The sequence below is a fragment of the Canis lupus genome, chromosome 29, assembly GCF_048164855.1.
Source record: "Canis lupus baileyi chromosome 29, mCanLup2.hap1, whole genome shotgun sequence".
NCBI classification, from domain to species: Eukaryota; Metazoa; Chordata; class Mammalia; order Carnivora; family Canidae; genus Canis; species Canis lupus.
Genome location: NC_132866.1, coordinates 37,641,058 through 37,654,432, shown reverse-complemented (window position 1 = coordinate 37,654,432; position 13,375 = coordinate 37,641,058). Strand labels below are relative to the sequence as shown.

Genomic DNA, 13,375 nt, shown 5'->3' with positions numbered 1-13,375 from the left:
GTTTATGGGGTTCCTACTGTGCCAGATGTTCTTTGTTGGTGCCCAGGTTCCTTTATTCTAAACTGGGGTTGATAGAATAACCTACCTAGTGGAGGTAATGTGACATGAGCCCTGCTGCAGACTTAGTGCCTAGTGAGCACCATTATGGTCACATGCTCCTATCCATGTTCACTGCTGACTGGTGCTACCCCCATCCTGGGTCAGGGATCCCCTGGGTGCACTAGGGCAGGACCATCTTTGGCTTGACATTACTAGGGTTTTAGTGGGAAAAATTTGTCTTCATATAGTGTCCAGGTGCCTTGACAAGTATACTTAACTAATCATGAAGGATCTGAATATGTATTTTTATCACTGAATACATCTTATCTATCTAGAAATGTCAAAAAAATTCTGTGTAAACATTATATTTATACATTTCTTAACCACTGTACAGCTGGAAATGCCTATCTTTACTTAACTACAAATAAAAATGTGTATATTTTTGTACATTTTACCATTTTTCCACCTGGAATCAGTTTAAGCACCATTGTATACTTTTTCTTCATTTTTTCAGTATTTATGTAGCCACTATATTTGTCTAACCACTCTCCATATTTATATATAATTTTTACTAAAACAGTCTACAGTCTTCTGTAGGAAGATGGTTGTATAATACCCTTCATAGTTGGCACATCAGATTCTAAATTTTTGTTTTTTTAAAGATTTTATTTATTCATTCATGAGAGACACAGAGAGGCAGAGACACAAGCAGGCCCCATGCAGGGAGCCCAACGTGGGACTTGATCCCAGGTCTCCAGGATCACACGCTGGGCTGAAGGCAGCACTAAACCGCTGAGCCACCCGGGCTGCCCCTCTGCCTCAGTTTTACAGAATGTCTTATGTACTACATGCTTTATATCACTGACATGTGCGCACCTTGCCAGTGCTCTTCATGAGGACCTTTTTAAGCAGACTGCTGTTTTCCATCATTCTGAGCAACCATTTTCTGGGAGGACCTGGTAGGTGTTTGGATCCAGAGTTTGTGGTCAGAGAATCACCTGGGGATTCAGAGAATCAGCCTGGGGGAAGGAATGGTGGGCTTTGGTTTTCTCACAAGCAAAAGGGGCCTATGAGTTAGGGTTCGGCATTATTCGACACCCAGGGTTTAATAGATAGATGTTTCTGCCCCCTCCAAATTCAACTGCCGAAATCTAATTCCCAATGTGATTGTATTAGGAAGTGGAGCCTTCTGGAGGTAGACTAGGTCATTGAGGGTAGGGCCCCCATGATTGGGATTAGTACCTTTATATTTTTACTTATTTATTTAAATATTTATTTATTTATTAAAGATTTTTATTTATTCATGACAGACACAGAGAGAAAGAGAGAGGCAGAGATACAGGCAGAGGGAGAAGCAGGCTCCACACAGGGAGCCCGACGTGGGACTCGATCCCGAGTCTCCAGGATCACGCCTTGGGCTGAAGGAGGCCCTAAACCGCTGAGCCACCCAGGCTGCCCTAAATATTTATTTATTAAAGTTTTTTTTTCTGGGATCCCTGGGTGGTGCAGCGGTTTAGCGCCTGCCTTTGGCCCAGGGCGCGATCCTGGAGACCCGGGATCAAATCCCACGTCAGGCTCCCGGTGCGTGGAGCCTGCTTCTCCCTCTGCCTGTGTCTCTGCCTCTCTCTCTCTCTCTCACTGTGTGTCTATCATAAATAAATAAAAATTAAAAAAAAATAAAGTTTTTTTTCATTTATTTATTTGGAAGAGAGAAAGAGCACAAGCAGGGGGAGTGGCAGAGGGAGAAGCAGACTCCCTCCTGAGCAGGGAGCCGGATGATGTGGGGCTTGATCCCAGGACCCTGAGATCATGACCTGAACTGAAGGCAGACACTTCACCAACTGAGCCACCCAGGTGCCCCTGGATTTGTATGTATGTATGTATGTGTTTATTTATTTGAGACACAGTGAGAGGGGCAGAGACATAGGCAGAGGGAGAAGTAGGCTCCCTGCGGGGAGCCCGATGTAGGACTCAATCCCAGGACCCTGGGATCGTGACCTGAGCCAAAGGCAGACGCTTAACCACTGAGCCACCCAGGTGCCTGATTTGTACCTTTTTATTTTTTATTTATTTTTTTAAAGAACAACATCTTTATTTATTTATTTTTAAATTTTTTATTTATTTATGATAGTCACACACACACACAGAGAGAGAGAGAGAGAGAGAGAGAGAGGCAGAGACATAGGCAGAGGGAGAAGCAGGCTCCATGCAGGGAGCCCGATGCGGACTCAATCCTGGGTCTCCAGGATCACGCCCTAGGCTGAAGGCAGTGCCAAACCGCTGAGCCACTCCGGCTGCCCATTTTTCCAAGATATATTTGTGTTGTAGCATAAATCAATACCTCATTCCTCTTTATGCTCAAATAATATTCCATTGTGTGGGTATATCATATTTTGTTTTCCATTTGTCCATTGATGGACATTTAGGTTGTTTCCACCTTTTGGCAGTTGGGAATAATGGTGCTATAAACATTTGTGTACAAGTTTTAGTGTAGAAATTGGTTTTCGTTTCTTTTGAGCATATATCTGTGGGTATAATGTCTGGGTCATATGATAGCTCTCTTTAATTGCTTGAGAAATTCACAGACTGTTTTACGAAGTGTCTGCACCATTTTACATTCTCATCGAGTATAGTGTTATAATTTCTTCACATCTTCATCAACATTTATTGTTAGCTGGCTTTTTTGATACTAGACATCCTAGTGGGTGTGAAGTGGTATTGTGGTATTGATTTGTATTTCTCTGATGACTGTATCAAGCTTCTTTTCATGTGCTTATTGGCCATTTTGTATATCTTCCTTGGAAAAATTTCTATTCTGATTCTTTGCTCACTTATAAACAGGGTTATTTGTCCTTTTATTATTTTATTCTTTTTGATGCTATTGTGAGCATTTTTTGAAGTAAATTTTTGGATTGTTCACTGCAAGTGTGTAGAAATACAGTAGACTTTTGTATATTCTTATTTTATCCTGTAACCTTGCTGAACTCATTTTTTAGTTCTTAAAATAGTTTTTTTTTTTTAGTGGATTCTTTAGGATTTCCTATAAACAAGATCATGTCATCTGTGAGTAGAGATGGTTTTTACTTCTTCCTTTAAAATCCAGATGCCTTTTAATTGTTTTTCTTGCTTAATTGCCCTGGCTATCATCTCCAGTACAATTTTGAATAGGAGTGGCAAGAACAGACATCCCTTGTCTTATTCCTGATCTTAGGAGAAAAGCAATCAGAATCCTGATTCTCCACCACCTGTTCTGGCTTGCTTCTGTTGTTGTTTGCTTGCTTATTGATTTGCGACTTCACTTGTCTGTTTTAGTGGAGTCTATTTTCCCTACAACTGAGCCTCTGATGACACTCCTCAAAGAGTGTAGTCTTAGGCAAGTGCACCCTGAGGTGATCATATTTTTAGCAGGGTTCTTTTTGACTCTTTCCTTGATCTCTCTGTTTAGCTGTCTGCCTCATTTGGTATTACAACAATGTTAGGTTCCAGTGCCCTGGGCATAAATTGCTCATTGGTCTGATCCAATTAAATTCAGGCAAGGGAAGTTTCAGAGGCTGCCTTTTTTTTTTTTTTTTTTAAAGATTTTATTTATTTATTCATGAGAGACACACACAGAGAGAGAAAGAGAGAGGCAGAGACACAAGGAAGAGGGAGAAATAGGCTCCATGCAGGGAGCCGGATGTGGGACTTGATCCCTGGTCTTCAGGATGACGCCCTGGGCGGAAGGCAGCGCTAAACCGCTGAGCCACCCCGGCTGCCCCAGAGGCTGGATTTGGAGTAGGTGGGCTATTAGCTGTCTTTTTTTCCTGGTTGTCTAGTGAATTAGCTGGCCTATGCTTTAGTTTGTTGCTCTTAATCAAGAGGAACTATTGTTTTTAAGAGTGTCCTTAGAAATCCCTGGGTGGTGCAGCCGTTTGGCGCCTGCCTTTGGCTGCCCAGGGCGCGATCCTGGAGCCCCGGGATCGAGTCCCACGTCGGGCTCCCGGTGCATGGAGCCTGCTTCTCCCTCTGCCTGTGTCTCTGCCCCTCTCTCTCTCTCTCTCTCTCTCTCTGTGTGTGACTATCATAAATAAATAAAAATTAAAAAAAAAAAGTGTCCTTAAACTTGAACTTCTCTACACTCCATTTCAAACAAAGTCAATTTCTTTGTGGAGAGCTTCCAAGCTCTTTTCTAAATGGCTGCCTCTCTCCCCCAGGCAATATCTGTGATCTATTTACGGAGCCGAGTGGGTGTGGTAGCCTCTGGTCTTCTCAGTTTACTTTCCCAGGTAGTGTCAGAAATGAATTGTAGGACAGCCAGCTGGTGTTGCAGAATTGTATCATGGGTAGAAAACACACATATCTGGTGTCAGGAGTGTTATGAGTTAAAGTAGTATGAGAATAAAGAGAAATACGAGGGTGTTTTTCATTTTTTAAATAATATTTTATTTTTAAGTAATCTCACCCAGCATGGGGCTGGAACTCACAACTCCAAAATCAAGAGTCACATGCTCTAACAAATGAATCAGGAATGTTTTTCTTATGCAAAGGGTTACTGTATTTCACCAGGAGAAGCAGGACACCAGCACTTCTCACTACCTGGAGTTAGTGTCAGATCCCATAGTCTAAGGGTTCACCCCCTCAAGACTACAACACTTCAGATGCCAATTGCAAGTTCCATATTGCCATCTGTACTTATGACTAACTGGCTATAAATTGGGGTTCCTATGACACCCTCCTAGGGGCTTACAATTTGCTAGAGTGGCTCACAGAACTCAAGGGAATACTTACTTATATTTAGTATTATTAAGGGTATAATTAAGGATATAATGAATAATCAGATGAAGGTATACCTAAAATGAGGTCTAGAAAAGTCTCAAGAGCAGGAGCTTCTGTCCTTATGGAGTTGGGGTGTGTCACTCTCCTGGTATAGAAGTGTGTTCACCAACCCAGAAACTCTCCAAATCCCATATTTTCAGAATTTTATGAAGGCTTCAGTATATACATGGAGGCATGATCTATCATTAACTTGGTCCTCAGCCCCAGAGGATGGGGGATGAGGTTGAAAACCTCAAATTTCTAATCATGGCTTGGTCTTTCTGGTGACCAGCTCCCATCCAGAAGCTATCCAGGAGCCCACCAAGAGTTGCCTCATTAGAATTAAAGACACTATCACCCAGGAAACACTAAGGGATTTAGGAACTCTGTGTCAGGAACTGGGGTCAAAGACCAAATATTAGAAAAAAGATGCTCTTACTGCTCTTATCACTTAGGAAATTATAAGGGTTTTAGGACCAGCCAGGAACTGGGGACAAAGATCAGTATGCATGTTGTTAATTATTTTACACCCTTGTTGGGGCCTGAGGGAAGAGGGAGACTTGTCTTTTTGGCTACATCTGCCCTGAGTAGAGCTTTTGTCAAACTAAGCCGAGGAAAGGAGAGGAAGGACAGAGCAGGATGCGGTTCAAATCCAGACTCTCATTCTTCTTACTGAGTTTTAGTAGATTTTCTTGAATAAATGTTTCTTCACTTATTGAATACCCTTTGGACAATTGCCAGAGACTTTAAATGGTGTGGTAGTAAAAAAGTAATTTTTACCAGCTTTGCTTGTTTCAGTAGGGATTGGGCTCCTCATGCAGCCATCCTGGAAGTGGAATTCTATGAACGGGATTTCTTAACAAGTGCTGTGGTCTTTGCAGAGACCCTCAGAGAAAGGCCCTCCAATTTGGTTCTGCCCTCAGCCACTGCCTCCCATTCTCCCACCGTGGTACGGAGGAGTTGTTTTCATATATTACATGTCTTTATTTAGCTTGTATGGATGTGTGTCCTCATTTTGTTCCACAGTTTTTACCAAAAGTCCTTCAAGCAGGGAGGTGGCAGCAGCTTGGCCGGCCAGTATGTCTTATACATGGATCACTGTTGCTCCAAGGATTCCCCATGTAGTCCACTAACAACCCACCTTCCAAAGCTTACTTGTACTTCTCACTTTTCACTGCCTTGTTCTTTTCTTTGGGAAGATTTCTTCCTTCCTGGGGAGGTGGCAGGATGGGGGGGCGGGTTCCCAGGCCACAAATCACCTTGGAGCCTAAGGGCAGCCCCTACAGATGGAGGTCTACAGAGATAAGCCCCAGGTAGCCTGACACTTGACTGGCCTCATGGCAGGGGAGTGGGGCCAGCAGCTGAAGGAAGCTTTGTGCTCTGTGTGGCTGTCATTGGCAAGTGCTTGACGGTAAGCTTTTGAGAGCCCAGGCACTCGCTTCAAAGGCATTCATCTCGATCAACAGACTGCCACCTACATGGCACAGCTACTAGCTGTACGACTAGATAAGGTGCCAGGGCTGCACCATCCATGAAGTTCCCCTCTTACAAATCCCTGGGGGATCTAGATAACCCACCCCAATTCCTGCTCTTATGTTTTAAATTGGCCAATAAAGAGTGAACCTCTGAAGCTCTGAGCAGCCCAGGCACCAAGGAGAGGCAAGTGGCTGAGTATGACTTCAGAGCCAGGCTTGCCTTGCCGTCCTGCTGCAGGGGGGGGGGGCACTGGGACCATGAGGAAAGATTTTGGCTGTGCTCATTCCTCCCCCTCCCCCTTTCCAGAAATTCTATTTCTTTTTCAATTTCCCCATCCTGGGAAAGCCTTCCGACTTCTATAGCTTTATCTGGCTTATGTCCACCTGCTCCCCCAGACCTTTGTCATGCCCTTCTCCAAACTTTGCCCTCCACCTTCTGCTGCAGCTGGTTGGCTTCTTCTGTGTACCTCATCTAAACCTGTCCCTGGGGGGAAGTGCCTTGCCTTCCCTGTGCCACAGCAGTCCCGGAGCTGGGGGCCCAGCAGCCCATGTTCACAAATGTCTGCTCAGTGCCTGCTCACTAAGGCAGCGAAGACAAGGCGCCTGTGTACAGTGGGCCCTGGGGGTAGACTTCTCCATCAGCAAGCTGGGGGAAGGCTCCCTGGAGAGAAGTGGCAGTAAGCACTGCACCAAGGCCACGCCCATCTGGGACACAGGGTTTGTAAGCCTGTCACAGAGAGAAGTTTGGCCAGGAATAAAGTTTCAGAGGCTGATTTTCTGCTCCTGACCTGATGCTCTGTCTGCTCCTGACCTGATGCTCTGTCCAGGGTTTGATGGGCAGATTCGACTGGCAGTGAGCCACACCCTGAGGCTGGGAGGCTCCTGCTGCCCCAGGCTTCTATTTAGGGCTGCAGGGGCAGGGAAGCACCAATGAACCACCTGCTGTTTGCTGCCAGAACAGTTGATGGAATCAATTGGTGTCAGTGGGCACCCACTGAGATGTCCTGCTCTAGAGACCTGGGAACATCTACGGAAATCTGGGGTTGCCACATTGTTTTCTGTGTATTTGGGGAAAAAAATTGTGCTCGAAAAAATGAATAGCTGAGACAGTGTGCAGTGAGCAAATAGAAGCCTGGGAACCTTTCGGGGCACAGCAGGGTCTTCTTTCTTGTGGTTTATGGTGCGGTATCACAAGATGAGGCCAAAGGTCTGGTATCCAGAAGGAGGCAGACACTTGACTCTAGGCCCCCTGCATCCAGGCCAGGACTTCAGGGGCTGCTCACTGTACCTGGAGCAATGAGAGAAGCACCAATCCTGAGACCTGGACGGCCCCCTCCACTCCCCAGTCCACACCCAGGCTGTTCAATATAAAAACATAATTCAGGGGCACTGGATGGCTCAGTGGGTTAAGTGTCTGCCTTCAGCTAGGGTCATGATCTCAGGGCCCCAGGATCAAGCCCTGAATGGGGCTCCCTGCTCAGTGGGGTGCCTGCTTCTTACTCTGCCTCTCTCTCTGTCCCTCCCCTGCTTCCCCGCACTTGTGCTCTCTCGAATAAATAAAATCTTAAAAAAAATTCAAGCTAAGGTAGACTGGCAGAACTGAGAAGAAGGTTAATGGGGGACAGATAAATAATCATCTATCTGGTCCAGGCTGGTACAGCAGCTCTTATTTCTCCAGAGCACTGCTAGTGATGGGATGTCTGCGGGCAGGGGAGCGTGAAGGGAGAGGGTACCACCCTGGCCTCCACCATTGCTGCTGGAGGTTGTCCTTGCTCTAACCAGCCCCTGCTCCGCCTTCTTCTGTTTCAGAGGTGCATGTGTCTATGTGGAAGGTTAGAAATGTAGCCACATCAGGCTGTGGATGGTGAGCCTGCCTGCTACTCCCTGCAAGGCTGAGTGGTGCTGAGGAGGAACTGGGGAGAACCACTGCTGAGCTCAGCCTGCTGGCAGCCACACCTCTGCCAGAGAGCCCTTGGCCCCAAGGAGCAGCATCTCTTCTTGAAGCCCATCCCCCTGCTCTCTCTGCAGGCAAATACTGGTCTGCTTTCTGCCACTATAGATTAGTTTGCATTTTCTGGAATTTTATATAGATAAATTCATACAGTATATACTCATTTGTCTGGCTTCTTCCCATCAGCATAATTGCTTTGAGATTCATCCGTCTTACTGTGTTCACTCTTTTTATTGCTGAGTAGTGTTTCATTTTATGGATGTGCCATAATTTGTTTATCCATTCTCAAGCTGATGGACATTTTAGGTCGTTTCTCTTGTTTGGCTATTGCAAATAAAGCTCCTAAGAATGTTAGTGCATAAATCTTTATTTGGGCATATATTTTCTTTCTTTTCTTTTTTTTAAGGCTTTATTTATTTGAGAAAGAAAGAGCATGGATGGGGGAGGGGCAGATAAATAAGCAGACTCCTCACTGAGCAGGGAGCCCTACACTGGGCTCAGGCTCCATCCCAGGACTCTGAGATCATGAACTGAGTGGAAGGGAGACACTTAAAGACTGAGCCACCCAGGTGCCCCCATAAATTTTCATTAAACTTGGGTAAATAGCCAGGAGTGGAATGACAGAGTTGAATGAAATTTGTGTGTTGAAATTTATAAAAACCTGCTAAAGGACAGCCCGGATGGCTCAGCGGTTTAGTGCCACCTTCAGCCTAGGTCCTGATCCTAGAGACCCCGGATTGAGTCCCACACTGGGCTTCCTGCGTGGAGCCTGCTTCTCCTGCCTGTGTCTCTGCTTCTCTCTCTCCTGCGTTTCTCATGAATAAATAAATAATAATAAAAAATAAAAACCTGCTAAACCTTTTTCCATAGTGGTTGCACTATTTACGTTCCACCAGTGTAGAAAGTTCTAGGCTCTCCACATCCTTGCTGACACTGGTCTTTTTGACTGTAGCCATCCTAGTGGCTATGTAGTGGTATCTCTCTGTGGTTTTAATTTACACTTCCTTCATGACTAATGATGTCAGGCATCTTTTCCTGCACTTATTTGCCATGAGTTTATCTTCTTTGCTGAAGTGATTATTCATATTTTTTAACCCATTTTAAAAAAAAATAGGAACAAAATCTTGTGCAAGTAAGTGCTCACAACCTTCTCCTTCCTCTGTCTTCTGATGAGGTGTTGGTGTTTTTGCTGCTTCTAAAGGGGCAGAGATGGGAAAAAGGGGCATGGGTCTAGAATGATCTATTTAGAACAGACCTGGGAGGATGGGAGCAGGGAGGGAAGGAATCAAAGAATCCTGTTGAAGGAGAAGAAGGCTAGGAGCTAGGGAGAGAGGAGGGCAGAGCTAGGGGATCTGCTGTGAGGATCCTCCCTTCACAGTCTGTCCCAGAAAAACCTAGGCTCTTTGTGTCTGCTTGCTCAAAGCTTTTGGAACTGGGTCAGTGTTACGTTTGGCTGTGTGGCTACACTGAGATGATGGGGCCAGGGGTGGGGAGTGGTTTTATTTGAGTGTTACATAAACATTGAGCAGTTGCAGTTTTACTCTTGGTCTTGGTCTTAGCAACAAAAGTACAGTGATGGAGAGGGACAGAGTGGGGAAGCATTTAAAAAATATATATATTAAAACATTTTTATTTTGCAATAATTATAGATCCATGAAAAGTTTTGCAGAAATATGTACAAGGAAGTGTCACCCTTCACCCATTTGTCCCCAAAGGTAACATCTTCCCTATATACAGTATGATATAAAACCAGGAAATTGGCAGTGCTTATTCAGATTTCAGTTTCACCTGCACTTGTGTGTGTGTGAATGTGAATAGTTCTGTGCAATTTTATCACAAGTATAGATTCATGTAACTAGCACTACACTTAAGGCACAGAACAGCTGTAACCCCAAGACTCCCTCCATCCCTCTCTCTCCCTCTCCTCTTCTCTTAACCACCAGTGACCAGTAATCTGATTTCCATCTCTATCATTTTGTCATTTAAAAAATGTTACATAAATGGGATCATACAGTGTGTTGCCTTTTGAGGTTGAATCAGTGTTGCTTTTCTCACTCAACACAATTCACTTGAAATGCATCCAAGCTGTTAAACGTATCAGTACACTGTTCCATTTTATTGCTAATTCTTGGTATGGATGTACCACAGTTTGTTTAACCACTCACCCACTGAAGGACATTTCCCCCTACCCCCCCTACCCCCAGTTTTTAGCAATTGAGAATAATGCTGCTATGAACATTTGTGATCAGATTTTGGAGTGAACATAAGTTTTCATTTCTCTGTGGCAGATGTCTAAGAATGTGATTGCTGGGTTGTACGGTGAGTGTATATTTAGTTTTATATGAAACTACCAGATTATTTCCCAGAATGGTTGTACCATTTTACATTCCCACCAGCAACGTATGCATGATCTAGCTTCTTTGTATTGTCGCCAGCATTTGGTGCCACCACTATTTTTTATTTTTGTCATTCTGATAGGCATGTAGTGATACCTGATTGTGGTTTTAATTCGCATTTCCCTAATGGCTAATGATGTTTAACATCTTTTGATGTGCTTATTTGCCCATGTATATGTTCTTTGGTGAGATGTATATTCATGTCTTTTGCTCACTCACTGAGGAGATTTTTAAAAAATTGGGTTGTCTTCTCATTGGGGTAAAAGAGTTCTTTATATTCCAGATTCAAGTCCTTTATCAGCTGTGTATTTTTCAAATATTTTCTCCAAGTTTCTAGCTTTTCTTTCCATTTTCATAGCAGCATCTTGTGTCTTTTGAAGAACAAAATTTTAATTTTGATGAACTCTACTAGTTTTTGTTTTGTTACGGATGATGCTGTTTGTGTGCTTTATTTAAGCAGTCTTTGCCAAACTAAAGGTCACTAAAATTTTCTCTTTTGTTTTCTTCCAGAAGTTTGTGCTAATTACACATAATTATCTTCAGTGTTTGATTGCTGAAATGACCTATAGGACTCATACAGTTTATACTCATGTTTTATTACAGGCGTTGCAGCTCCAGCAGAAGAAGGAAATGCACGGGAGGGGTCTGAAGATCTCAGGTGGAAGCTTCTTTGAACATCTACCACTCAGTTACCCAGGATGCACTTTGATTTCAGGTCTCAAACTACTTGTGTACTGTGTATGCAAAGCCCCTCAGTACTGGAAGCCTAAGTCTACTCATGATGGGTCTTATATTTATATTGAGCTGGTCACAAAGGCACATTACAGCTATGTGACCAGCCTAACTTTTAACATCCCCCAGGCCTCATTAAGACTGGGTACACATAACCAATTCAGTGATTACTGAACAGTGTTGACAGGCTGGTGGTCCTGCTCTGAAACAACTCACTACCTATGGGTTAGGACATCATTTATCTTTAGTTAATATAGTCTAAGTGTTGGCCAAGGGTCAGTACCTTGAGATAAATGTGTAGTTAACCCAGATCAGCTGAAGTTAACCCATGCTATATAAACATTACAGTTTTAGATTGTACATTTAGGTTTATGATTTATTTTGAGTTAATTTTTGTATATACAATTGATTTATGTGTATTGATATTGTATCTTCCAACCTGTTAAACTGATCAGTGAAGATTTTTAGGGGTCTAGTGGTTTGTGGCATAGTTAAACATTTCCTCCAAAGTAAAAGGCAAATTATTACCTCCCACCAATAAGAAGAAAGCACAATGTTTAGTAAGCTTCTTTGGGTCTGAGGTTGGTATATTCCCTGGGTGGGAATGTTGCTCTGGCCCATTTACTGAATTATACGGGAGGCTTTTGGTATTGATTGGGGCCCTGAGCAGGATAGGGCTCTGTATTAAGTCAGGCTGTGCTGCTGGCAGCCCTGTCACTTGCACCATACAGTCTAGCAGATCTTATTGTATTTGTATTATCTGTGTTAGGAAAAGATGCTATCTGGAGTTTATGGCAAGCCCCTATGGGAGAATCACAATGTTGACCCTTAGGGTTCTGGATCAAGGCCATGTCATCTATAATTGAGGGTTATATGTATACCATCCAAAAAACCCAACCCGTTCCAACCTACCAGCTCCTAGTGTGCTATTTCCATCTCCCTGATGGTCCTTCTGATGGAACCCACCAAGACGGTTCAAGTGATTCTACAGCCAGAACTGCCCATCTTGAGCTGGGGTCTACCAGACCCACCAAGTCATCAGGTCAGTGGGCCCACCAGTAGTTTACAGTACTGGTGCTACAGTAAGATGGTAGCAGCTCATCCCATATTGGACATGTGGCTTACAGGGTCAGGTGGCACAAATAACTTGTACAAGCAGGTGGCCAAAACCCTGTGTCACCCACTAATGTTGCATCAGGGCCTCTCAGCTTATAAGAAGGGTCCCTTATATACAGCTTACAGAGGAGGGGGGACATGATAAAGCTTGAGCCATGAACAGGTAGGTTGAGATAAGCCAAAAATGCTGCTATATGACAGCCTCCTACGAGGTGGCCCTGAAAAACAGTGCTGAGGGGAAATCTCTCGATGGGCAGAAATTCAGTGTCATTCACTTTGTGTGTAAAGAGGTGGACTGGTGATTGGAATATATATGAGCTCAGGGTTGTGACTCATGGCTTGGCTGGCTAAGCAGGAATCTAGAAGGAGAAATATTGGAGGATATGGTTGATTGAAAATTACATCCCCATCCTCCAAAGATATGTCCATATTCTAATCCTAGAACCTTTGGACAAGGGGTCTTTGCATATATAATTAATTTAAGTATTTTGAGATAGGAGCATCTGGATTATCTGAGTGGGCCCTAAATGCCATCACATTTGTCTTTATAATACAGAAACAAAGGGAGAGTAGACACACACAGAAGAGAAGGCCATGTGATCATGGAAGCAGAGATTGGAGTGATGTAGCCCCAAGCCAAGGACACTAGCTCACCATAAACTGGGAAAGGCAAGGAACCAGTTCCTCCTAGAGCCTCTGGAGGGAGTGCAACCCTGCCCATACATAGATTTCCATCTTCTGGCCTCCAGAATTTTGAGAAAATCAATTTCTGTTGTCTTAAGTTACTAAGTCGTTTGTTATGGTAGGCCTACAAAACTAAGGATCCATGGGACCAAGTATGCAAAGGTCTATGTATCATATCTTCCTATGGA

At 43.9% G+C, this 13,375-nt stretch overlaps 1 protein-coding gene across 6 annotated transcripts in view; it reads left to right on the top strand.

Annotated features, from left to right (window-relative positions):
- RASGEF1A (RasGEF domain family member 1A) overlaps positions 1-13,375 on the top strand; it is a 216,602-nt gene that overhangs the window by 49,659 nt on the left and 153,568 nt on the right. For 5 of the 6 annotated variants that reach the window (XM_072806212.1, XM_072806213.1, XM_072806210.1 and 2 more), the window contains exon 4: positions 11,259-11,370. The gene's annotated coding sequence lies outside the window, so the exon portion shown is untranslated. Of the gene's footprint in view, positions 1-10,547; positions 10,579-11,258; positions 11,371-13,375 lie in introns of all 6 variants that reach the window. The other variant, XM_072806211.1, reaches the window with a different exon arrangement.